General features: G+C 45.2%; 1 long non-coding RNA gene across 2 annotated transcripts in view; it reads right to left on the reverse strand.

Annotated features, from left to right (window-relative positions):
- LOC137535703 (uncharacterized) overlaps positions 1–25,151 on the reverse strand; it is a 394,317-nt gene that overhangs the window by 148,941 nt on the left and 220,225 nt on the right. The gene's annotated exons all lie outside the window — the stretch shown is intronic.

Genomic DNA, 25,151 nt, shown 5'->3' on the forward strand with positions numbered 1-25,151 from the left:
GAGATCTTTATCTATAATACCATTTTTCTCCGCATCAGTTACCATATTCTCAATTTTTTGTCTTAAATTGGGAGTGGGGTCACCTACAATTTCCTCATACACTTCTTCGTCCCTCAGCTGTCTAAGTATCTCTTCCCTGTATCTAGATCTATCCATAATGACAACAGCTCCACCTTTGTCTGCTGCACAAATAGTGATCAATTTATTCATAGAGAGTGATGCTAAAGCTTTACGTTCCTGCAAAGAAAGATTAGTAGTAATGTTTTCACACTTTTTAGCTTCAAAGTCTGCTTGTAGACTATAAATGTCTTTCTGCACCTGATCAATATATGCATTAATCACCCCATGTGACGAGGGTGTAAACTGACTGGTATTCCTCAATCCCCACTCTTTTAATTGTAAACAATCACTTGTCTGCCCCTGTGGTTGGGCAAAGAAGAAGCCACTTGAAAAAAATGTTTCAATTTCAATTATCTGAAAAATTTTGTCAACTCTAAATCTAGTAGAAAAAATTCAGGAAAATTACTCGGACAAAAAGATAATCCAAGGTTCAGAACACGGTGTTCAATATCCGTAAGTTCATACGATGAGATGTTAACAACCAAGTCCACCGGGACTATGTTCTCTTCCGGACTGATCATCCGTAGTTGGTAAAAAATTAGATAACCCTTCGCCTCCATCATTGGGGGTCTTTGGTTCCTTTTGGGGGTTTTACAGGTCTCAGGCGTCTGTATTGGCCATCTCCTACTCCCCTCTGCCAACGATATACGTAACCCGTACTGTGTTTCTGTTACTCCTCCTTGAATTTATTTTGAGGAACAATTATTTTTTGTTTGGATCTACGTTTTATGTGCAGCGCAGGGGTACGGTGATGGGCTCGAACGTGGCCCCCGATCCTATACTAATTTATTTATGGGCTTATACGAAGAAGCGTTTGTGTACTCTAATGCCCTGTTTGTGAAGCATGCGTTGCAATGGCAGCGCTACATAGACAATATTTTTTTGCTGTGGAGGGGGCCACGTTCGAGCCTTGATGCCTTTGTGGAGGATCTGCACAGTAGGTGTTCCAGCATTAGACTGACCGTCCACTGTGATCGATTTGCTATTAGTTTTCTAGATACTTGGGTGACCAAAGAGGAGAACCACTTGATTACTGACCTATTTACTAAATCTACAGATAGAAACTCTATATTACATTTCTCCAGTTTCCATCCCCCACATGTGAGATATAACATACCTAAGGGGCAGTTTAAAAGAATTGAGAGGATAGTGAGTGATCCCACTACTAGACTAACAAGACTTGAGGAGATGAAATATAGGTTCCTGCCACGAGGTTATCCAGCTGCCTGCCTACAAAAAGGCTTTCAATTTAAATCTAGGGGTGGATTTTTTTCTAGACAGGGTGGTATTAGATTGGTGATTAGAGAGAGGATACCATGTGTTACAACTTTTAATGTACTATCAGAGAAGATTAGCCATATCATTAACAGGCATTGGCCCATATTAAAGCGGTGACTTCCAACTGTCAAAAAGTTCCATGACTGGCCCCTTATATCATTTAAAAAGGCACCATCACTTAGAGACAAATTGGTACACAACGACTTAGGTCCTATTAATAATGAGGTGATAAGAAGGCATGGAACTTTTCCCTGTCTGGGATGCCCCTTGTGTAGCTATATTGTGAAGCAGGATGTATTTACCCACCCCAGCCGGGGGACTAAATTTAAGATTAAAGGGATGTACACTTGTGAATCCAGATTTGTTGTTTACCTTTTGAAATGTCCGTGCGGGCTGGGATATGTGGGTAAAACTACCCAACCCTTGAGGGATAGATTATCGTCCCATAAGTCGCATATTAGGAATCAAAATCAGGAATTGTCTGTCTCGTGCCATTTCTGTGAAAAGGGTCATCGATTGTCACAACTTCGGGTTCAGGTAATTGAGGGTATACCAATACCACGTAGAGGGGGAGATCGACATAGGATGCTAGCATTAAGAGAGAATTATTGGATAAAGAGGCTAGATAAAATTGAACCTAAGGGTCTGAATAGAGACTATGATTTATCTACTTTGATTTGAATACAATGTGTGATTTTGCATAATATGTGTGATGTTTTATTTCCACAGGGGCTACAGTTCTGGGAGCTGACAGCATTTGTACTGATGTGGTTAAATATGATCTTTTTATACCTTTGATTGCCATCATTATGTAGCCATTTATGTGGAGCTCTGCAGATCCCCTTTAATCCATGATAGCATGCGTTTTTAAGTTGATGGGATAGCGGTCTTTAGGACATGTGAGGGTTGTTTACGTGCCCTGCGATTGGCCGCTTTTTTATTAACGCTTACTATATGTTTAGCTACGCCCCCTGACTGGTCTTTTGACAAGTGCGGGTGATGGCGTAGTTTGTGTGAGCAATGGTTCACCACGCCTTCTGTGACGGCGCTGGCTGGTGAGCGGAGGCTCGCCACGCCTCTTGTGACGCTACCGGTTCCCTATGCCCCCTATGACGTTGCCGGCTTACTCCGGCACTCCCTCCTTCTCCGCAGAGACTTCTGCTAATGCGGACGTTGTCGGCATGCGACCTATTGGTCGGTGCTGACTGATGGCCACGCCCCCTGTCACATTGCCGGCTCACTCCGGCACTCCCTTCTTTTCCGCAGAGACTTTTGTCAATGCGGACGTTGTCGGCATGCGGCTCATTGGCCGCTCTGCCTGTGGGTGGTATTGGCCACCTATGATTGGACAATATTAAGTCCTCTATGTTGCGAATGCCGTCGGCTTCATTCTGATTGGATGGGAGAGGACTGTGGAGTTCAACAATGGACGGGAGTTTATACATAACTTTGTGGACATAATGATCTTAAAACGTAAGTCCCTTGTAGGCTATTACAAGGGTGATAAGTGGAGAGTGTCACAGGTCATGGTTTTATATTTGATACAGGTATTTTTTGTACTTTTGTAGCTTCCTATCCGTTGGCTGTATGATGATTGGGCAATCACAGCTCCTGGGCTGTATCTGATTGGTGGACATTTCTCATACATATGCAGCAACAATAATGAGATAGTTCTCTATGTGGTTCTCCTATGTGTTAGATAAACATGAGTTTTAATGAGGAAAGTTAGTGTGGGTCTATGATGATTTGAGAAAGGACTGTAACGGTCCAAAACACCTGTGCGTCATCTGCCATGTACCCATGCTATTTTATCATGTTTTTATGACTTTGATACATAAATAAAATTGGATTTTTGATGGTGCGGATCTTGAAGGTTTATGAGAGTGCAGGTGATGGCGGCTTTTCAGTCCATATGCATACCTCCCAACTTTTTGAGATGAGAAAAAGGGACACTTAAACCACGCCCCTGCCACACCCTTAATCACACTCCCAACACACCCCCTATTAACACATACAATAAAGATTTCATAGGAAAAATATGTTGTTTTATAATTTAAACTACACTGGTCCTTTCTATCCTGGTTCATTTTCCTTCATATTAACATTTTAAAATTAGCAATATATCAATTTAAAGGATGGGAATAAAGTTTAGAGTCAAACACATTTTTAGTAGAGAAATATATATATTTACATAGAAAGAGGGACAAAGTCCTGAAAGAGGGACAAATGAGGAGGAAAGAGGGACAAATGAGGAGGAAAGAGGGACAGGGCTCCCAAAGAGGGACTGTCCCTCCGAAACAGGGACAGTTGGGAGCTATGCCATATGGTCGCCGGGCTGAGGTAGCTGAATGACAGACAAGTGACTATCCAGCTGATCAAATTTGGTCTGTCCACAATAAAGCAATGACCTTATTATCGTGGGTGTGCCCCCCCTCCCCTGAGACATTCATATAGCCGGCGATCATTGCTTCATTGTGATACACAAGCCCCTTCACCACGGCAAGGTAATGATCATGAAGGGCAATTGGCACATGTACATGCCTTTTGTTTTGTTGTTGCAGCTGCAGTGCAGCCAGAAAAATTAGGCAGGGATGTACACGCACCAGAAAAAGTAGTATAGCGGCCACTGCTAGCATCGGTCTTAAAAATTTGGGAATCCACCTGGAGTCCTGGACCCTGTTGGTGGCGGCGGAGAAGGCAGTTAACTGGCCTGCGGGCAGAGATGCTGTGTGGGGAGCAACTTAGTCTTGGGGCAGGCAGTCACACAGTGTGCAGGCAGAGATGCTGTGTGTGAGGACTGACTTAATCTTCGTGCAGGCCTGAACATGCTTTGCAGACCAGGCATCCATGGTCAGATGGACCCTTGATCCAACGCTGTGTGCCAGAGATGTCACCACTTGCCTTTCATCATCACGGTACAGTTTTGGTATCGCCTTTTTTGAGAAAAAATTGTGGCCTGGTATCTTCCACTGTGGTGTGTGGCTTTGCTTTTGTGTGCGGCTTTTCCTCAGGTGGTCATCCCATTGCAGTTTGTGCTTTGTTATCATGTGCCTTCGTAAGGTAGTTGTCCCTACGCGGGTCTTGGTCTTTCCACGGCTTAATTTTCGGTGGCAGAGAGTACAGATGGCATTGCTCTCATCTGAGGTAGACACAAAAAAAATGTCCACACTGCTGAGCCCCGGGGTAATGGCACTTTAGTGGTGGCGGCCGACTGAGTGTTAAGTGGGGTGCCAGAATCAGAGCAGGAGGAGGAAGATATGTCATGCTTCCGTGCGGAAGCTAAGATGAGGTGTTCTGTGTTAAATAGTCAACTACGTCCTGACAATATTGGCACGTGCCTTCTTCTGAACACTGTGCATGCACTGAACACAACAGGTAGGTATATGCAGTGATTTGTATTACAAATGTGCACCTGTCACACACATGTACCGTGAACAGGTACAGTGACTGGTGGAATTAAATATCACACTGCGTGAACTCATGTAGGTAGGTGAGTGCACTGAACACAACAGGTAGGTATATGCAGTGATCAGTATTACAAATGTGCACCTGTCGCACACACGTACAGGAAAAGCTATTAAATATCACACTGCGTGCACTCACGTAGGTAGGTGGGTGCACTGAAGTGAACAACAGTTAGGTATATGCAGTGATGGGTATTATAATGTGCACCACTGCACCTGTCACACACACACAGGTACCGGACAGGCACAGTGACACTGCATGCGCTCACGTAGGTAGGTGGGTGCACTGTGAACAACAGGTAGGTATATGTAGTGATGGGTATTACAAATGTGCACCTGTGACACACACGTACCGTGAACAGGTAGAGTGACCAGTATTAAATATCACACTGCGTGTGCTAACATAGGTAGGTGGGTGCACTGAAGTCAACAACAGGTAGGTATATGCAGTGATGGGTATTATTATTGTGCACCTGTCACACACACACAGGTACCGGAAAGGCACAGTGACACTGCGTGCGCTCACGTAGGTAGGTGGGTGCACTGAACACAACAGGTAGGTATATGTAGTGATGGGTATTACAAATGTGCACCTGTCACACACAGACAGGCACCGGACAGACACAGTAACACTGCGTGTGCTCACATAGGTAGGTGGGTGCACTGTGAACAACGGGTAGGTATATGCAGTGATGGGTATTACAATGTGCACCTGTTACACACAGACAGGTACCGGACAGATACAGTGACTCTGCGTGCGCTCACGTAGGTAGGTGGGTGCACTGTGAACAACAGGTAGGTATATGCAGTGATGGGTATTACAATGTGCACCTGGCACCGTAGTAATTATACCACCAAGGGGCCAAATGCCAGCTGCGACTGACTGACAGGCTGTATATAATGCAAGTGGGCCACAAAAAAAATAAAAAATAAAGCAATAAATAAAAAAAAATCACAAGAACAAGATTAGCTCTCAAAAGAGCTGTTGAGGGGTGCTTTTTTAGCAATAAGAATCAGCAAGGAGCAAGCTGAGAAGCCTACAAGAGTCTAACTAATCTTTCCCTATAGCTCTCTCTGCACAGCAGCCCTCCCTTCTCTAATTACTGCAGACACACGAGTGAGTGAAAAGCCTGATGCTGCCTGCCTTTTATAAGGGGGGTTTGGGCTCCAGGAGGGAATGTAGCCTACTTGGCTACAATGTGTCTGCTGACTGTGATGTAGAGGGTCAAAGTTGACCCTCATAATGCACTATGGGGACGAACCGAACTTCCGGAAAAGTTTGCGGTACTCCGTGAATGCGAACCACCGAAGTTCGCCGGGAACCGTTCGCCTGCAAACCGTTTGGGCCATCTCTACATGACAGCTGCTTCAATGCATTTAGGGGTGTGGTCCTGGTCAAGACAATCTCCTGAACTCCAAACTGAATATCAGAATGGGAAAGAAGTTGGTGCCAGATGGGCCGGTCTAAGTATTTCACAATCTGCTCAGTTACTGGAATTTTCACGCACAACCATTTCTAGGGTTTACAAAAAATGGCGTGAAAAGGGAAAAACATTCAGTATGGGGCAGTCCTGTGGGTGAAAATGCCTTGTTGATGCTAGAGGTCAGAGGAGAATGGGCCGACTGATTCAAGCTGATATAAGAGCAACGTTGACTGAAATAACCTCTTGTTAAAAACCGAGGTATGCAGCAAAGCATTTGTGAAGCCACAACATGCACAACCTTGAGGCGGATGGGCTACAACAGCAGAAGACCCCACCGGGTACCACTCATCTACACTACAAATAGGAAAAAGAGGCTACAATTTGCACAAGCTCACCAAAATTGGACAGTTGAAGACTGGAAAAATGTTGCCTGGTCTGATGAGTCTCGATAGAGTCAGAATTTGAAGTAAACAGAATGAGAACATGGCTCCATCCACTTTAGGCCCCTTAGTGCCAATTGGGCATCGTTTAAATGCCATGGGCTACCTGAGCATTGTTTCTGACCATGTCCATCCTTTCATGACGACCATGTACCCATCCTTTGATGGCTACTACCAGCAGGATAATGCACCATGTTACAAAGCTCGAATCATTTCAAATTGGTTTCTTGAACAATGAACATGACAATGAGTTCACTGTACTAAAATGGCCCCGACAGTCACCAGATCTCAACCCACTACAGCATCTTTGGGATGTGATGGAACAGGCGCTTTGTGCCCTGGATGAGCATTCCACAAATCTCCATCAACTGCAAGATGCTATCCTATTCCTATCAATATGGGTCAATATTTCTGAAGAATGCTTTCAGCACCTTGTTGAATCAATGCCACGTAGAATTAAAGCAGTTCTGAAGGCGAAAAGGGGTCAAACACCATATTAGTTATTAGTTATATAATATTATTAGTATGGTGTTCCTAAAAGTGTCAATGCGATCTATCCATTGATATTTAAATGAAATGAAAAGCTACGGTAGCAGACCCAGGAGGACCCCACTGCTGACACAGAGACATAAAAAAGTAAGACTACAGTTTGCCAAAATGTACTTGAGTAAGCCAAAATCCCCTCTGGAAAAATGTCATGTGGTAAAGCACATCATTCTACGGTTTACCAAAAACATGAGACCAACAAAGAAAAGAACACAGTACCTACAATGAAATATGATCGAGGTTGAATAATGTGGGCTGCATATGGGGTTGATGTGGCTCTGCAAAATTTAAAGCTCTAGGCTTGCTATACACCAGCAGTTAAGCCTGGCTTCAGGGGCATAAATAGTTAATTTACATATTCAGCAGCGGTGCATTGTGAGTAACCACATATGTTCATTTAAAGCTGAATTATCACAAATACCTTCTGTTTTAAGAATGGAAATCACACTGTAAATATTAGATAACAGAGGGTGCATTGCCCAACAATGTAGAAGGTATTGACCTTTTTTATTATAAGACCAGGTATGCTTAACAAACATTATTATGGTTTTGTATTTGTCTGTATACAATAATTAAAAACAAATGGTCAATTTTACTTTCTTGAAAAAAAAAATGTTAAAAAGTGATTCACTGTACTGACATCCATCCACAGTTGGAAAGCGGATCTTCAGGAGCCTGACATTTAAAATCTAATTCTGTTTCTATGGGCATAATTTAATTTAGATACATTTGTTCTTATAATCATTGACAGTTATCATAGGATTACTAGAGATAATTGACAACAGCTGCTATAACTACACAGAAGACTTATTAACAAATGTTACAAATGTTCATCAAGGTCATAAGCGTGTGATGGGATTTTAATAACTTTGATTAAAAATATTACCTAAACAGCTGTTTTTATTTTATTTTACTTTTTTACTGTGAAGAGCATTTTAACACATATTACAGAAAATTAAAAGGAAAAATTAAAGAAGTGCTGTAAAAAAAATGTTTTTACGATTAATAAGGAAATACCTAACGCTGAGATAAATTGTTACATACGTAAGGTGACTGTACCTTAGAAACAAAAAAGCAAAACTTAAATAATCTCTACACTTTTAAGATATTTTAACTGGCATACCTATGATTACCCTGGTGTTTGCCCTAATATCTCTCCATATGCTCGATCCACTGTAAAGGCTGCCTTGTATTTCTCAACTTTAAATTGAGCGAAATTACACCCAAAGAATCCATATACATGCAAAATCCCCCTGGGAGAGAAGATACCACTACTCTGTGGAATGAATGTGCCATTGCAGTAAACCAGCTAAGCAGTAAGGGTGTGAAGGGAGCAATACATTTTTCTTTCTTTTTGTTTATGCGGACTTATGGACATTGAGGCAAACAAAGAGTGAAGAATTTTTAATATCCCCCATGAAGCAGTATATTGTTGGCATGGTTTCCAACAAGTTTTCTAAAAAGTTACAGCAGCTGCATACTGAAGTTGATCGGTGATATTTAGTGGCATTCAATTACAAATGACTTTTTTAATGGTGATATAGGTTATGTAGATCTTTTGTACTATGGTCAAGTAAACCTTTAGCCTTTCAGGATAGTTCAAACTGTAAATGTGAACATGGTGGGTGACCTACATTTCTCCATAAAAAAAATTAAAAAATCATATTAAAAGGTAACGGTCAACCAAGAAAGAATATTACAATCAGGTGAAAAAGTAATTACATCCCATAGGAATACTTGACTTTTTCAACAAACTGTATTTGTGGATACATTTGATTTTCAATTCAACAACATTGATAAAGATCATGTAACAAAGTTAATGCACCATTTACATATTGTAGTCTATTTTGTATCTTAGATAGCATTCTGTTTGCGGAATAAATTCCTCAGATACCTAAAATTAGTACGTTAGTAAATTAGATACCTCAAAGTAGGTTAGAGAGGGTGCAGATGGTTAGAAAATTATTAGAGGCAATCTTAGGCTGGGAGCACACTTGTTTGAAACTGAATGGTGTGTGTTTTAGTACAGAGTGAAAAACACATGCAAAATCGCAAACATGGGGATACTGGACATTAGACAATAGAATATTGCCTGGTTGGCAATACATGTGTGTGACTGGATTTCCACCACCTCTGTCTTTTCAACCTATGCCTTAGAATCTGCTATCGCAGAACCCTGGTCACTAGCGGGCATCCTACATGCCTCATGGTCACAGTTACCAATTCGCCCCAAAAAAACTATACTCTTATAAGAGACAAACCTGGAGGGAACTACGCAAGGTTTATCATCTTCCTTGGAAAATATCCAAATATCTTATCTTTTAGGGGTAGGTTTTGGGGGTCCAGGTTTTAAAGTGGGAATGCCACTTCAATGTTTAATCTGGACTCGCATACCTGGAAACCTTTTCCTGATATCCATCATTCCTATCAAATCCCTTGTGTTGACTTTCTCATGTATGCCCAGATCCGATCTTTTGTGACTGCCCATTTAACCAAACTCATCTATAGCTACCATCAGTCCCTTTGACACATTTAGCAACTTGACACTATCAGCAACATATAGAACCCTTTTGCTCCCTCAGACACGTCAACAAGCCTACAAACGTGATAATCTACAAACCTGGAACAAGCATTTCTCAGATTCACAACTGGAGGAAAAATACTGGAAGGAAATAATAAAGTCAGAGGACTTATCACCAATGAAACATGGAGAGAATCTCACTTTCTTTTTATACACTACGCTAAATACGCCTTCAATATCAACTACAACATACCTCCATCAGGTTTCTTACTCAGCCTTCTGGCCAAAATTTAAATACCCTCAAGCTGATCTGACTCATTGTATCTGGCTATGTCCTAATGCTAGGTACACACCATACAATTTCCTGCTAGATTTTCTGTTATATTTACCTGCCAGATAGATAATTTCCAACATGTTGGAAATTATCTAACCATCTATCTGCTTAGCAATTAAGCATTGTTCTACTCAGCAGGAGATAACCAGAAGACAATGCACCAGAGATAATGACCAGTCTCTTCCAGTACTTTACAGAAAATAATCTAATTACAGAAAAGTTCACGCGAACCGAACCTTCCGCGAAAGTTCGCAAACCGAAAATCAGAGGTTCGCGACATCTCTACTGCTGGCTGTTTTATGTGCCCATTTCAACCTACAGGGTAAAAGGCATTGCTATTAGGGTGGAGTACAAACACGAAAATCATAATTTGCTCTGTTCCCAGTACTGTGTTTCCTTTATCCATTGAGGTCAAAAGCACAGACTAACAGGGCTAATAGCAAAGCCCTGTACATGCTATCATATTCACATTTGTGATGAATGTTAGGTAAATTAGTAGGAGCAAAGAAAACAAACAAAAATTGTGAAAAGACCATGTCGTTTTTGAGGAAGTCTATTTCAAAATTTAAAAGTGATGGATTTTAAATGTAAAATGTTACTTTGCTGCAGTACACTGTACTGTATTCCGAGTTCTGTATACACAATGTATACATTCAGGGGCATATCAGGACAATATAAAGTCTACGGCAAACACTGAAATTGTGCCCTACCTATAAGAGCCCCCCTTCTTCTCTTAAAACATCATCCTTTCTCACATACATGTGTTATGGTTGCCTGTGTTTTTTGGCTCAGGATATTGCTGAAGTTACTATTTTGGAACTCTCTCTTCTTATTCCCTCTCTGTGTTAATGCTTCGAAAGAAGATAGAAGGTTTGGACTGAGCTCTGTGGCATGCAGATTAGTCTAAGGACTAGTTCACACGGACGTTCGGGATTCGTCAGCTTAACGCTCCCATTCAAGTGAATTGGAACGTTTAGCATTGCGTGAATACCGGTGACTGAGCAAACGCGGCATTCCAATCTCGATTTACAGCAACGTTTCAGCCGGCCCTAGAAGCAGCATGCAGCTTCAGGAGTCACCTAGCCACTGCGGCTTCATGTCCCCATGCAGGGACAAAAATGCTGATCATGACGGGAAGCCAACGATAACCGTACCGCTGCCCCCAAACGAGATGCCACAGGACGACGCGGCTTCTGGCAGCCCCAATGCCATTTACACATACAAATACACATGTATACACACACACTTGAGAGATTGAGCTCCAGGGATCAGCTTAGGTTCTTCATTACGTCTAAATTGAGGCCACAATGTTATCACAGTGACCTAGGACACTGTAGAGCTTTCTGGGACAAGTATGTGGTGCATGGTACAAATCACCCACCCTCTTGTTGTTCCTGATGGAAGGGGGCATGGTCATGTGATGTGAGCTTCTCACCAGCCATCTGTTCTTTCTAATAAAAGTAAATTGCTAGTGAGGGTGGTTGTATGTACTTCAGGCTGCTGTGAGAGGGGCAGGATTGACCAGCTCACCTTTTACAGTTGAAGTTGTGGTAGCCATAGTCAAGTATGAGAAAGATTTTAAAATTCAGAAGCACACGTTCCCTTTGGCGAGTGTTGTGAGGACAAGGAAAGAAGGAGAAAAAAATAATGCAATTGACCTTTAAATTTCCCTAGTTTGTAGTTTATTACTAAAGTCATACACATTGCTGTTTTCACAAGGCAGATGCCTGATGTGCATGGCTGCATGCTGCTTGTAAAAAGTATTTAGCATGTAAAGTGATTTGAAGCAGAAAAAGTTGAAGAGATCTTTTTAGCAGAATTGAAATTTCTTGCAAATAGTTTGATTGTTTTCTCTTCTGTAAGAAAAGGAAATTCTCAACAAACTGCAAATGCAATGAGTCAGGGAGCGAGCTATAGCAGGCAGTAAGGATGTTTCTTTTCTTTAGATATACTTTCAAATTGTGAGAAAAGTCAGTGAACTATTGTAGCAAATTAAATTAATGTTAATTTAATAAACTTAAAATGAAATAATTTACCTCTTGGCAGTATACCAGGCAAGCAAACATTTACATAATTAGTGAGAGTGAGCTTACATTTAAAAACAAACACTATGGCTTAAAAGAGAACATGGCAACTGATAAAGCTGAGTGACAACTAATTTAATTACAATTTCACTGTCAGTTTGAAGGTCAGCAGCAACAATTTGTGAAATTTTGCCACTTGGAAAGGATGGTAATGTTTTGTGCCAAATGTGTGACCTTTGAAACTAATCTTAATAGCTATCTGAGATGCTCATTGCATTGCATTCAGAATAATATATTTGAAGTAGGCAACTTTCCAGTTCAGTTCAGAAAAATACCCACCAAAAAAAAAAAATGTCAGGCAGACGAAATTATATTGAACTAGTTAAAAGGCCCGCCTAAACACATGCGGTAGGCCTTGGCCACAACACCCCCAGGAATCATGCGCATGCCTAGCCATGCACACAAACGCTCACACACACCTGCGCATGACGGTCCCCCTGCACCCATTCACCTCTGCTGTCTGAATCCGTCTGCATGCCACGCATGCGCGCCAGACACAATAGACGGACACAAGAGGAAGCAGTGACAGGCATTTTATTATATAGGATATCCATTTTGTTAACAGTATTCCCTTAGATGTCTTGGCCTTTTTAAGAAAAACAATGTAAAGTAAAATGTTACTTTTTTTAATAACATATTCAACTTCACAAATTCTAAAGATTAATTGCACACATTTCAAATTGATTACCTTGTACAAGTGAATAGAAATGCTCACATATCGATATTGATTGCAATAGACTGTCAAAACACGGCATGTCAGAGTTTGCTGCCAACCACTCAATTGGTGCACATTAAAAAAAAAAAAAAAAAAAAAAAAACAGCAGCTGCCACTAGAGATGGCTCGAACCTCCAATCGAACGTGAACCTCCGCAAAATGTTTTGTTTGCGCGAACCTCCGTGAACCGCAATAGACTTCAATGGGGAGGCGAACTTTGAAAATTAGAAACATTTATGCTGCCCACAAAAGTGATGGAAAAGATGTTTCAAGTGGTCTAACATCTGAGTTTTTGCATGGGGGAGTGGGATACACGCCAAAAGTCCTGGGGAAAAAAATCTGGATTTGACGCACAGCAGTGTTTTAAGGGCTAATAACACATTGCATGCTAAATTGGAAACCTAAAGTGCTTTAAAACATCTTGCATGTGTATACATCAATCATGTAGTGTAATTAGTGTACTGCTTCACACTGACAGACCAAACTCACTGTGTAACGCACCGCACACAGCTGTTTGTGTAGTGACGGCCGTGCTGGACTGGTGCGCACCATGACGAGAGTGCAGATGATGGTGGCTTTCCAGCCCATAGGGTTACCGGGCTGAGGTAGCTCAGTGACAGAACAGCGACTGTCCAGCTGATGGAATTTGGTCTTTCCACAATGAAGCAACAACCTTATTATCTTGGGTGTCTGCTCCCCCCATATCCCCCCCTCCCGAGACACTCTTATAGCTGTCGGTCATTGCTTCATTGTGATACGCAAGCCCCTTTCATTGTGGCAAGGTAACGATCACGAAGGGGAATTGACCCATGTACATGCTTTTTGTTTTGTTGTTGCAGCTGCAGTGCAGCCAGAAAAATTAGGCAGGCATGTACACGAACCAGAAAAATTATTATAGCGGCTGCTGCTAGCAGTGGCCTTAAAAATTCAGGAATCTGCCTGGAGTCCTGGTGGACCCTGTTGGTGGTGGCAGAGAAGGCAGTCAAGCGGCCTGCAGGCAGAGATGCTGTGTGGGGAGCGACTTAGTCTTGGGGCAGGCAGTCACAAGGCGTGCAGGCAGAGATGCTGTGTCTGAGGACTGACTTAGTCTTCCCGTAGGCCTGACCGTGCTTTGCAGACCACATGGTCAGATGGACCCTTGACCCAATGCTGTGTGCCAGAGATGTCACCACTTGCCTTTCAATATCACGGTACAGTTTGGGTATCACCTTTTTTGAGAAATAATTGCGGCCTGGTATCTTCCACTGCGGTGTGTGGCTTTGCTTTTGTGTGCTACCGGGTGGCCTGCCTCTGCCTCTTTTGCCCATATTGAGGGGGATGAAGAGAAAGGTATGCACTGACTTCACTAATACAGTGTGCAGGCACACAGGTGCAGTGAACAGGTATGCAGTGACTGGTATCAATACAATGTGCAGCTGTCACACACACAGGTACCATGAACAGGTGCAGCGACTGGTGGTCTATAAAACTGCGTGCGCTCACGTAGGTAGGTGCACTAAACAGGTGGGTATGCAGTGATTTGTATTACAAATGTGCAGCTGTCACACACACACACTGAATGTGCTGGGCCTGGCAGTGGCACAGTACAGTAGGAATTACCAAGGGGTCAAGGTCCCACCAGCAGCTGTGACTGACTGACAGGACTGTATATGCAACACAAGTGTATGTGGCACACACACACACAAAAAAAATAGATAACAAGAACAACATTAGCTCTCAAAAGAGCTGTTGAGGACGAGGAGTGCTTTTTAGCAATAAGATCAGCAAGAAGGAGCAACCTAACAAGTCTAACTCAAGAGCCTAACTAAGCTTTCCCTATGTCAACAGCCAGGTTCTCTGCCTTCTCTAATTACTGCAGCCACACAAGTGAGTGAAATGGCTGACGCTGCCTGCATTTTATAAGGGGGAGGGGGCTCCAGGAGGGAGTGTAGCCTAATTGGCTACCCTGTGTCTGCTGACTGTGATGTGAAGGGTCAACGTTGACTCAAATGATGTAGTATAGGGGGCGGGTCGAACCCGTATATAGTTCGCGGTTCACCACGAACGCGAACCACCAAAGAAAATAAGTTTGCGGGCGAACCTGTCGGGCCATCTCTAGTTGCCACACTATGCACCTAATTACACATGCAGAAAGAGTAAAAACAGTACAGAAAACTAGTGTCCAAGTCAGGCAACAAACAGTTACATCCAACCTTAACTAAACTTTTTGACTCTACCATGCCCTACATGCCCAAAACCTGGTACACACATCCAATTCTGATTGGCCTATTAATAGCCAATTTTACCACTTCCATGTAGTATGAAGTTTTATCTGCAGAATCTGTTCACAGTATTCAAAATCTGAAGACGCTCACACTACATGTAAGTGGTCTGTAATTGGCCAATCAAAATTGTATATGTATATGCACCCTAAACAACATTGGGCCAATATCCTAAACTTTTCTGTTTAGAGTTGTCTCCAAGTAGATATTTTCACCCCTTATCAATAAAATACCTTTGAAGCTCCCACCAATCAAAAAATCTTTTAAAATGAGTTGGATATTACCGTTTTCACTGGTTCCTTTTCCATTGCTAAGTACTAAAAATTTATTTTTAGATCAGATGAAAAACAATCTTCTTGGAGAAAAGAAGGGGTGCCCACTGCTCCCCGCTGGCCTGCCTCTTCCCCCTCCCCCCTGGCCGCCGCTGCCATCAGACCTTGATCAGCCGGCGAACACTAGTGCCGGCCTAGGACCTAGCACACCACACTGATATGTGGAAGTGATCACTTCCGCATATAAAGCGTGGTGCGTCCATGCACACACTCTAACTGGTCGGGTCTGACACTGCAAGATGAGTGGGGTCCCTGTCGCTACCTAACTGGGGGTCCGTCACTACCTAACCTGTGGGACGCCACCTGTCACTCACTACCTAACCTGGGGGTCCCTGTCCCTCACTACCTAACCGGGGGTCCCTGTCCTGCACTACCTAACCTGGGGGTCCCTGTCACTCACTACCTAACCTGGGGGGGTCCCTGTCACTCACTACCTAACCTGGGGGGGTCCCTGTCACTCACTACCTAACCTGGGGGGTCCCTGTCACTCACTACCTAACCTGGGGGGTCCCTGTGACTACCTAACCTGGGGGTCAACTGTCACTCACTACCTAACCTGGGGGGCACCTGTCACTCTCTACCTAACCTGGGGGATCCCTGTCACTCACTACCTAACCTGGGGGTCGCCTGTCACTCACTACCTAACCTGGGGGTCACCTGTCACTACCTAACCTGGGGGGCGCCTGTCACTCACTACCTAACCGGGGGGTCCCTGTCACTCACTACCTAACCTGGGGGGTCCCTGTCACTCACTAACTAACCTGGGGGGTCCCTGTCACTCACTACCTAACCTGGGGGTCCCTGTCACTACCTAACCTGGAGATCACCTGTCACTCACTACCTAACCTGGGGGGAGCCGGCCACTCACTACCTAACCTGGGGGTCCCTGTCACACACAACCTAAACTGGGGGACTCCTGGCACTACCTAACCTGGGGGTCACCTGTCACTCACTGCCTAACCTGGGGGGTGCCTGTCACTCACTACCTAACCTGGGGGTCCCTGTCACTCTCTACCTAACCTGGGGGGTCCCTGTCACTCACTACCTAACCTGGGGGTCGCCTGTCACTCACCTAACCTGGGGGGTCCCTGTCACTCACTACCTAACCTGGGGGGTCCCTGTCACTCACTACCTAACCTGGGGGTCGCCTGTCACTCTACCTAACCTTGGGGTGTCCTTGTCACTCACTACCTAACCTGGGGGTCTCCTGTCACTACCTAACCTGGGGGTCCCTGTCACTCACTACCTAACCTGGGGGGTCCCTGTCACTCACTACCTAACCTGGGGGTCGCCTGTCACTCACTACCTAACCTGGGGGTCCCTGTCACTCACTACCTAACCTGGGGGGTCCCTGTCACTCACTACCTAACCTGGGGGTCGCCTGTCACACACTACCTAACCTGGGGGGAGCCTGTCACTCACTACCTAACCTGGGGGTCCCTGTCACACACAACCTAAACTGGGGGACTCCTGGCACTACCTTAACTAGGGGGCACCTGTCACTACCTAAGCTATCCAGGACAGCCAGCCCAGCATCACCACCAGCCAACCAGCCCAGAATCACTGTGAAAAAGGCCACAGCATCCCCACCAGTCAGGCCAGCATTTACTTCAACCAGCCAAGCACTGCCCAGCATTACCGCCAGCCAGGTCACAACATCACTGCCAGCCAACCCAGCCACAGCATCACCGCCAGCTAGGCCTTTCAGCCCACACATCATCCCCAATCCAGCCAAAAACAGTATTGCCAGGCACAGAATCTAGTAGAGGAGAATTCAGAAGCCAGCCAGGTGAGAGGTGTCTACCATATTAAGGGGGCATTCTGCCTAGTTATGTGAAATGCTGTCTATTTCTGTGCATCATGACTGCTGAATTTGTCTTGTTGGGGGGCCTCATGATTACTGAATTTGTCTTGTTGGGGGCCTCATGATTGCTGTATTTGTCTTGTTGGGGGTCACATGATTGCTAACTGCGAGACTATGGGAAAAGCTGAATCATCGTCATATGAGACAATAGCATTAAACCTACTTTTTTAGCTTTTTAAGAAAATACAACAGAAAATAAAACTGTGAGGTTCTAAAAAAATGAATACATTTTTCAGGAGTAGGATAGATGAAATTGTTTATCTTCACAGTTTATGTTCAACTTGGATTTTCCATAATGTTCATGTATGAGTTAAATGAGTATGAGTTTGTACAGTATTTAGTTTAAATTGCTGTTGCCACTTTGTGATATATAAGTGACTTTTGGGTTGCAGTTTGGGCACTCTGCCTCCAAAAAGGTCCGCCACCACTGTTCTTATCTAATGTCCCACATTGCTAAGTTCATGTAAATTTGTCTCCACCCGTTACCACACCCACATTCTGGTCCATGGCCGCATACAGTATGTACAGTATAAGCTGTTCTCTAGTGCCTGTACTGTGTGCTGATCTACCTCCAGTGTGTACAGTATAAGGTATTAAGGTGGCCATACACTGGTCGATGTGCCATTAGATCGACCAGCTGACAGATCCCTATCTGATCGAATCTGATCAGATAGGGATCGTATGGCTGCCTTTACTGCAAACAGATTGTGAATCGATTTCAGCCTGAAACCGATCACAATCTGTTCAGCTGCTCCTGCCGCCTGTCCCCCCCCCCGTATACATTACCTGAGGCTGGCTCCCGGGCGTCTTCTCCGCACTGCACCGCACCGCTGTTCTTGCTCCATCCCGGCGCTTCCTGTGTTACTCCGTGACCAGGAAGTTCAAATAGAGCGCCCTCTATTTCAACTTCCTGGTCACCGGAGTGACACAGGAAGTATAAGCGTACACTGGGACATGCGGAAATGCGGTGCAGCGAGGAGAAGAGGACCCCGGAGCCAGCTTCAGGTAATGTATACATGCTCGGATCGGGCCCGAATCGTACGCCGCAAGCGACGCGCTCCTACCGCCGGGCGATCGAGGGTAATTTCCCGCACGGCGCTATCGACGGTCCGATCCGATTTCGGGAGGGAATCGGATCGGCGGGTGCGTTTAGCGCAAGCGATTGGCAGCAGATCCGATCCCAGGATCGGATCTGCTGTCGAAACGGCCGTGAATCGAGCCAGTGTATGGCCTGCTTTACTCTGTGCCTTTACTGATTGTAAACCAGCTGTATTGTATGCTGATCCCTGCTACTTTCAGTATGTACAGTATTAGCTGTAAAGCCTGGTACACACATACAATTTTGATTATCCAATTTTAGCTCTGTTCATCAAATACATTGTCTGTTGGCCCACTTACTACTTTCGGGTAGTAAAATTGGTCAGTGATTGACCAATCAAAATTGTATGTGCGTATAAATCTTTGATCTATGCCTATACTGATTGTAAATTATCTAAATAAAGGACAGAGGGCTCCATCCAATATTTCGATGGGCAGGCCCGTTATCTGTAGCTTACACCGCTGCTAAGTTCATGTACATTTCACCCCACCCAAGGCCACACCCACTCACTGCATGGCCACACCCATTTTTTTCCTTTCTAAAGGGGGATTATCCTTCTTTGATCAATTTAGGTCATTTGAGGTTTGCTTTTTATCAAGAGTGCTATTACCACATGAGTGGAGTCAGGGTTATACATCTCCACCTGCTTCCTGTGGTTGGTTGCCTTTCTGCAACCTATGTGAGTATAATCCATCTGCATATTTTATATACTTCTGGTACTGTGACATACTGCACCATTTGGGCTCCTATTGTCTCGGTTTTCTTTTTGCAGGGAGCAATTTTTATTATCCCTACTTTATGTCAGCCCTTACTTCTGTTCACTGCATTCAAACATTGCTGGATATTATATTATTATTATAACCTGCCAACATATTCCATGGTGCTTTACAAAGTAAGAAATTAACTCAGGGTAAATAATAATACAGATAAATGAAATACTCCAATATACAAAATACATAACTAGTGACAAAATACAGAATTGATACAAAACAGAATTGGTAATGACAGTGACAAAAGTAACATGATGAATAAAATGTATAATTAATTTCAAGACAAAAAAGGGAGAGATCCCTGCCCTTGCAGGCTTACAATCTAAAGGAGTGTGTGTGCGTGTGTGGGGGGGGGACAACATGTGGGATAGTAAACAATAAACATACTTAGAGGCAGTGTGTTTTATGATATCTAGTAGGAGTGCAACTTGGCTATAGGACAAAGAGGAAGTGGCCTAAGGTAGAGCAAATGCTTGTCGGAAGTGAGTTTTGAGAGACTGTTTAACGGCAACAAAGGTTGGTGAGTGACCGATCTATTGTGGGGGGGCATTCCAGAGGAGGGGTGAGGCACGAGCAAAATCTTGTATACATGAATGCAAGGAAGTAATTCTAGAGGAGGACTACAGCAGGTCATGTGAAAATCTAAGATTATCTGTGCTTATGATTGGTTTGGTAACTGGAAACTAGTGAGAAGATGTAAAAGGGAGAAAGATTGTGCAGAGCTTTGTAGATTAGGGTTAAGAGTTTAAACTGGATCCTCTGGTTAATTGTTAGCCAATGAAGAACTTGACAGAGAGGGGCAGCAGAGGAAGAACAAGAAGAAAGATGAATGAGAAGAGCAGCTGAGTAGAGATGGCCTGAACGGTTCGCCGGCAAACGGGAACCAGCGAACTTCGGTGGGTCGCGACCGCGGAGAACCACAAACTTTTTGGGAAGTCCGGTCCACCCCTATACTACATAATTATGGTCAACTTTGACCTTCTACATCACAGTCAACAGGCACATTGTAGCCAATCAGGCTACACTCCCTCCTGGAGCCCCAACCCCCTTATAAAAGGCAGGCAGTGTCTGGCATTGGACTCACTCGTGTGCCTGCAGTAATAAGAGAAGGGAGAGCTGCTGCAGAGAGAGCTTGTAACGATTGGTGTAGCAACACAGACGTCTGATTATGTGTGATCTGCAGAATCACCAATAACACAGACACTATACCTGATTATGTGGTGATCTGCAGTATCACCAATAATACAAGTTTAGCTGGCAGAATACAAAGTATGTAGTGCTTGGTGCAACAGTAACAGAATAGTTTAGCTAGGCCTCACCAGAGGAACTGGTGGGCACTATTGGTACACAGTAACTGAATAGTTAGACAAAACCTCACCAGAGGAGCTGGTGGGTACTATTAGAACACCTCACCAGTGACAAGGGCTCACTGGTGAGTAGAAAGGTCAGACAGGCTAGGATCAGTAACAGGCGGGCAGGTACAGTACAGAATCGGCAGGCAAGAGAGTAGTAAGATATCAGGCAGGGTTCAGCAACAGGATCAGATGGGCAGAAGTACAGAAATGATAAGCAAGAGCAGAGTCAGAGGGTAGCCAGAGTCATACACAAAATATCAAAATACAGTAATACGATAATCCTAGTCTTGTGTGAAATCCCTGGTTTCCTCCCAGATCAAAGCGGATACTATCTAAGGTCTGAGCGCTAACACATGAGTATTCGCAACAGCAGATAAGTTGCGAGTGAACAGTGAAGGCTTATGAAGCAGAGGAGACCCCACGGCCACGCCCACAACAATCAGCCAATCCGGAGCGCCGTGAGTCTCCTCTGACATCAGCCGACCGGCTGGTCAGCTGACGCGCCTCCTCCCCGCATAAAGATCCTGTCTCTGCACGCGCCCGCGCGATACGGCAACCCTATGTACAAAAGACAAACTCGTCCTCGGTGTACTAGACGCCAGAGGCACGGGCGAAGTCCCTGAACAGGAAGGCAAGGCGGCTGCGGAGACACTCTGCGTGCCCGCAGCCGCCATTACTGCGGATGTTACAGAGCTATAGGGAAAGCTTAGTTAGGCTCTTGTAGGCTTGTTAGCTTGCTCCTTGCTGATTCTTATTGCTAAAAATCGCACCCCTCAACAGCTCTTTTGAGATGTTGTTGTTTTTTTTTTGTGGCCCACTTGCATTATATACAGCCCTGTCCGTCAGTCGCAGCTGGTCTTTGGCCCCTTGGTGGTAATTCCTACTGTGCCACTGCCAGGCCCAGCACATTGTGACCTGTGTATGTGTGACAGGCAGCTACACATTTGCAATCCCAATCACTGCACCTGTTCACTGTTCAGTGCACCTACCTACCTACCTACGTGAGCGCACGCATTGTTAATACCACCAGTCATTACACCTGTTCACGGTACCTGTGTGTGTGTGTGGCAGCTGCACTTTTGTAATACCAATCACCGCTGTGCATACCTGTAACCTGTTCAGTGCACCTACGTTAGTGCAAGCAGTGTAATATACCACCAGTCACTGCACCTGTTCACGGTACCTGTGTGTGACAGCTGCACATTTGTAATACCAATCCCTGCATACCTGTTCACTGCACCTGTGTGACCACACGCTGTTTAGTATACCAGTCCGTGCATACCTGTTAACTGCACTTGTGTGACAGCTGCACATTGTATTGTAATACAAGTCACTGCATACCTTTCACTGCACCTGTGTGACTGCACATTGTATTAGTCAAGTCAGTGCATACCTTTCACTTCATCCCCCCCCCCCCCGATATGGACAAAAAAACAGGTAGAGGCAGACCCAGAAGCAGTCCACCTGGCAGGTCTGTTCGAGGTCGAGTTGACATTATTTCGTGCGGCCCTAGACCAAAGTACAGTGCTCAGAAGAAGGCACGTCCCATCAATTCCCAAGATTGTCAGGACGTGGTTGACTAATTAACACAGAACACCTCATCTTCCGCAGCCACCAGCGCTACTCCAAGTACCATATCTGCTACCTTTGACACTTCGCAGGAGTTATTTGGTGGGGAAATCACTGATTCACAGCCCTTATTGTTACAACTAGATGAAGGTGAATATGTGTGAGTTAGGCAACACTATGGACAAAATGTGTGAGGAGGAGGATAATTAAGTACCTGCTGTTGGTGCAGTTTTGGAGGTGTTTGATACAAGCAAAGCTGGGGAGGATTAGTATGATACAGATGCCACGTGGGATCCTAAGAGACAAGATGACCAAGGGGAGAGTTCAGAGGGGGAGTCAGAGAGGAGTAGGAGGAGTTGCTGAAAAAAGCAGGGGGAGCTCGTCGTCAGAAAAAGCTGACAAATGGCTTGGCGTAACTGTTATCCCGCCAGCATTTACCATGCCAGCTCGTGGACTCTGAGGCCTTCCGAAAATTTGTGGCCATTGGAACACTGCAGTGGAAGATACCAGGTCGCAATTATTTCTCTAAAAAGGCGATACCCAAACTGTATCGTGAAGTAGAAGGGCAAGTGGTTTCAACTCTGGCACACAGCGTTGGGTCAAGGGTCCATCTGACCAAGGATGCCTGGTCTGCCAAGCACGGTCAGGGCAGGTACATTAATTACACAGCCCATTGGGTCAACCTGGTGACCGATGGCAAGCAGAGAGTATGTGGCTGTGCAGCGGACCAACTTGTGACACCTCCACGGCTTGCAGGCAGGCCTGCTGCAAACTCCTCTCCTTCTCCTTCTGCTACATCCTCTTCACTGTCCTCCTCCTTCTCCTTGGCTGAGTGGCAGTGTAACTCTACTGGTGCTGCGATCTCCTCTCCAGCTACACAGCCCCAACTCCCCAATGCCTATGCTGCATGACAGGTACGATGGTGTCACGCCATCTTAGACATGTCTTGCCTCAAAGCGGAGAGTCACACTGGAGCAGCTCTCCTGGCTGCTCTAAACAAACAGATGGATCAGTGGCTGACCCCGCACAAACTGGAGATCACCAACGTGGTGTGTGACAATGGCAGCAATCTCATTTTGGCTTTGAATTTGGGAAAGTTGACACGTACCCTGCATGGCACATGTGCTCAATCTCATAATCCAGAGATCTGTAAGTAAATACCCAGGATTACAGGACGTCCTAAAGCAGGCCAGAAAGTTGTGTGGGCATTTCAGGCGGTCTTACACGGCCATGGCATTCTTGGCCGATATTCAGCGGAGAAACAACTTGCCGGTGAGGCGCTTGATTTGCAATAGCCCGACTCACTGGAATTCGACCCTGTTCAACCACCTGCTACAACAGCTGTCAAACAGTATCTCTACAACTACAGTCAAAGGACACAGTCTGGGGAGATGGGGATGTTCTGGCCGAAGTACTGGACACTCATGCGAAATGCCTGCAGGCTCATGTGGCTGTTTGAGGAGGCGACAAAACATGGTGAGTCGCAGTGAAGGCGCCATCAGCGACTTCATCCCGTATGCCTTCTTCCTGGAGCGTGCCGTGCGTAGAGTGGTGGATCAAGCTGTGGATGAGCGTGAACAGGAACAGCTACAAGAGGAAGTGCTGTGGGATCAATTCTCATCAGAACCAGATGTTTCCTCAACACCTGAGGCAGCACAAGGGGGGGGGGGGGGAGGAGGAGGAGGAAGAGTCATGTGGGGAAGAGGAGTCGAATGATGAGGAAGGTGTTTTTTTTTTTAGGAGAAGGCAGCGACAGAAGAACATCCACAGCAGGCGTCACATGGGGCTTGTGCTGCTCAACTCTCCCGTGGTATTATTCGTGGCTGGGGGGTGGAGGAGAACTTATCTGACATCACTGAGGTAGAGCAAGGGGAGTTGGATAGTACGTTCGGATCCAACTTTGTGCAGATGGCGTCTTTCATGCTATCCAGCCTGTTGAGGGACCCCCGTATAAAAAAATTCAAGGGGAATGAGCTGTACTGGGTGGCCATGCTACTAGACCCTCGGTATAGGCACAAAGTGGCAGACATGTTACCAACTCACCTGAAGGCAGAAAGGATGCTGCACATGCAGAACAAGCTGGCAACTATGCTTTACAGTACGCTTAAGGGTGATGTCAAAGCACAACGCAATAAAGGTACCACTGCCAGTAATCCTCCTCCTCCCATGTCCATGCAGGCAAGGACAGGACGCTCTAGCGATCTCATGGTGATGTCTGACATGCAGACATTCTTTAGTCCAACGCTTCGCCTCAGCACTTCCAGATGCACTCTCCACCAATGCCTCGACCGGAAGGTAGCCGACTACCTGAATGTAGACACTGTGAGCAGCGATGAACACCTGGACTACTGGGTGCGCAGGCTTGACCTGTGGCCAGAGCTGTCCCAATTTGCCATCCAACTTCTGTCTTGCCCTGCCTCAAGCGTCCTGTCAGAAAGGACCTTCAGCGCAGTTGGAGGCATTGTCACTGAGAAGAGAAGTCGCCTAGGTCACAAAAGTGTTCAGTACCTCACCTTTATCAAAATGAATGAGGCATGGATCCCAGAGGGTTACTGCCCGCCCGAAGACTAAGTCAGTCCCCACACACAGCAACTCTGCCTGCACGCCGTGTGACTGGCTTCTTGCCCCAAGACTAAGTCGGTCCCCACACAGCATCTCTGCCTGCAGGCCGCTTGACTGCCTTCTCTGCCACCACCAACAGGGTCCAGGACTCCAGGCGGATTCCTTAATTTTTAAGGCTGCTGTTAGCAGCGGCCGCTATAATAATTTTTCTGGTGCGTGTACATGCCTGCCTAATTTTTCTGGCTGCACTGCAGTTGCAACAACAAAACAAAAGGCATGTTCTTGTGTCAATTCCCCTTCATGATCGTTACCTTGCCACGGAGATGACCTGAACCTCCGATTTTTGGTTCGCGAACTTCCGCGAAAGTTCAGTTCTCGTGAACGTTTGCGAACCGCCATAGACTTCAATGGGG

Source organism: Hyperolius riggenbachi, chromosome 10 (genome assembly GCF_040937935.1).
Source record: "Hyperolius riggenbachi isolate aHypRig1 chromosome 10, aHypRig1.pri, whole genome shotgun sequence".
Lineage (NCBI taxonomy): Eukaryota > Metazoa > Chordata > Amphibia > Anura > Hyperoliidae > Hyperolius > Hyperolius riggenbachi.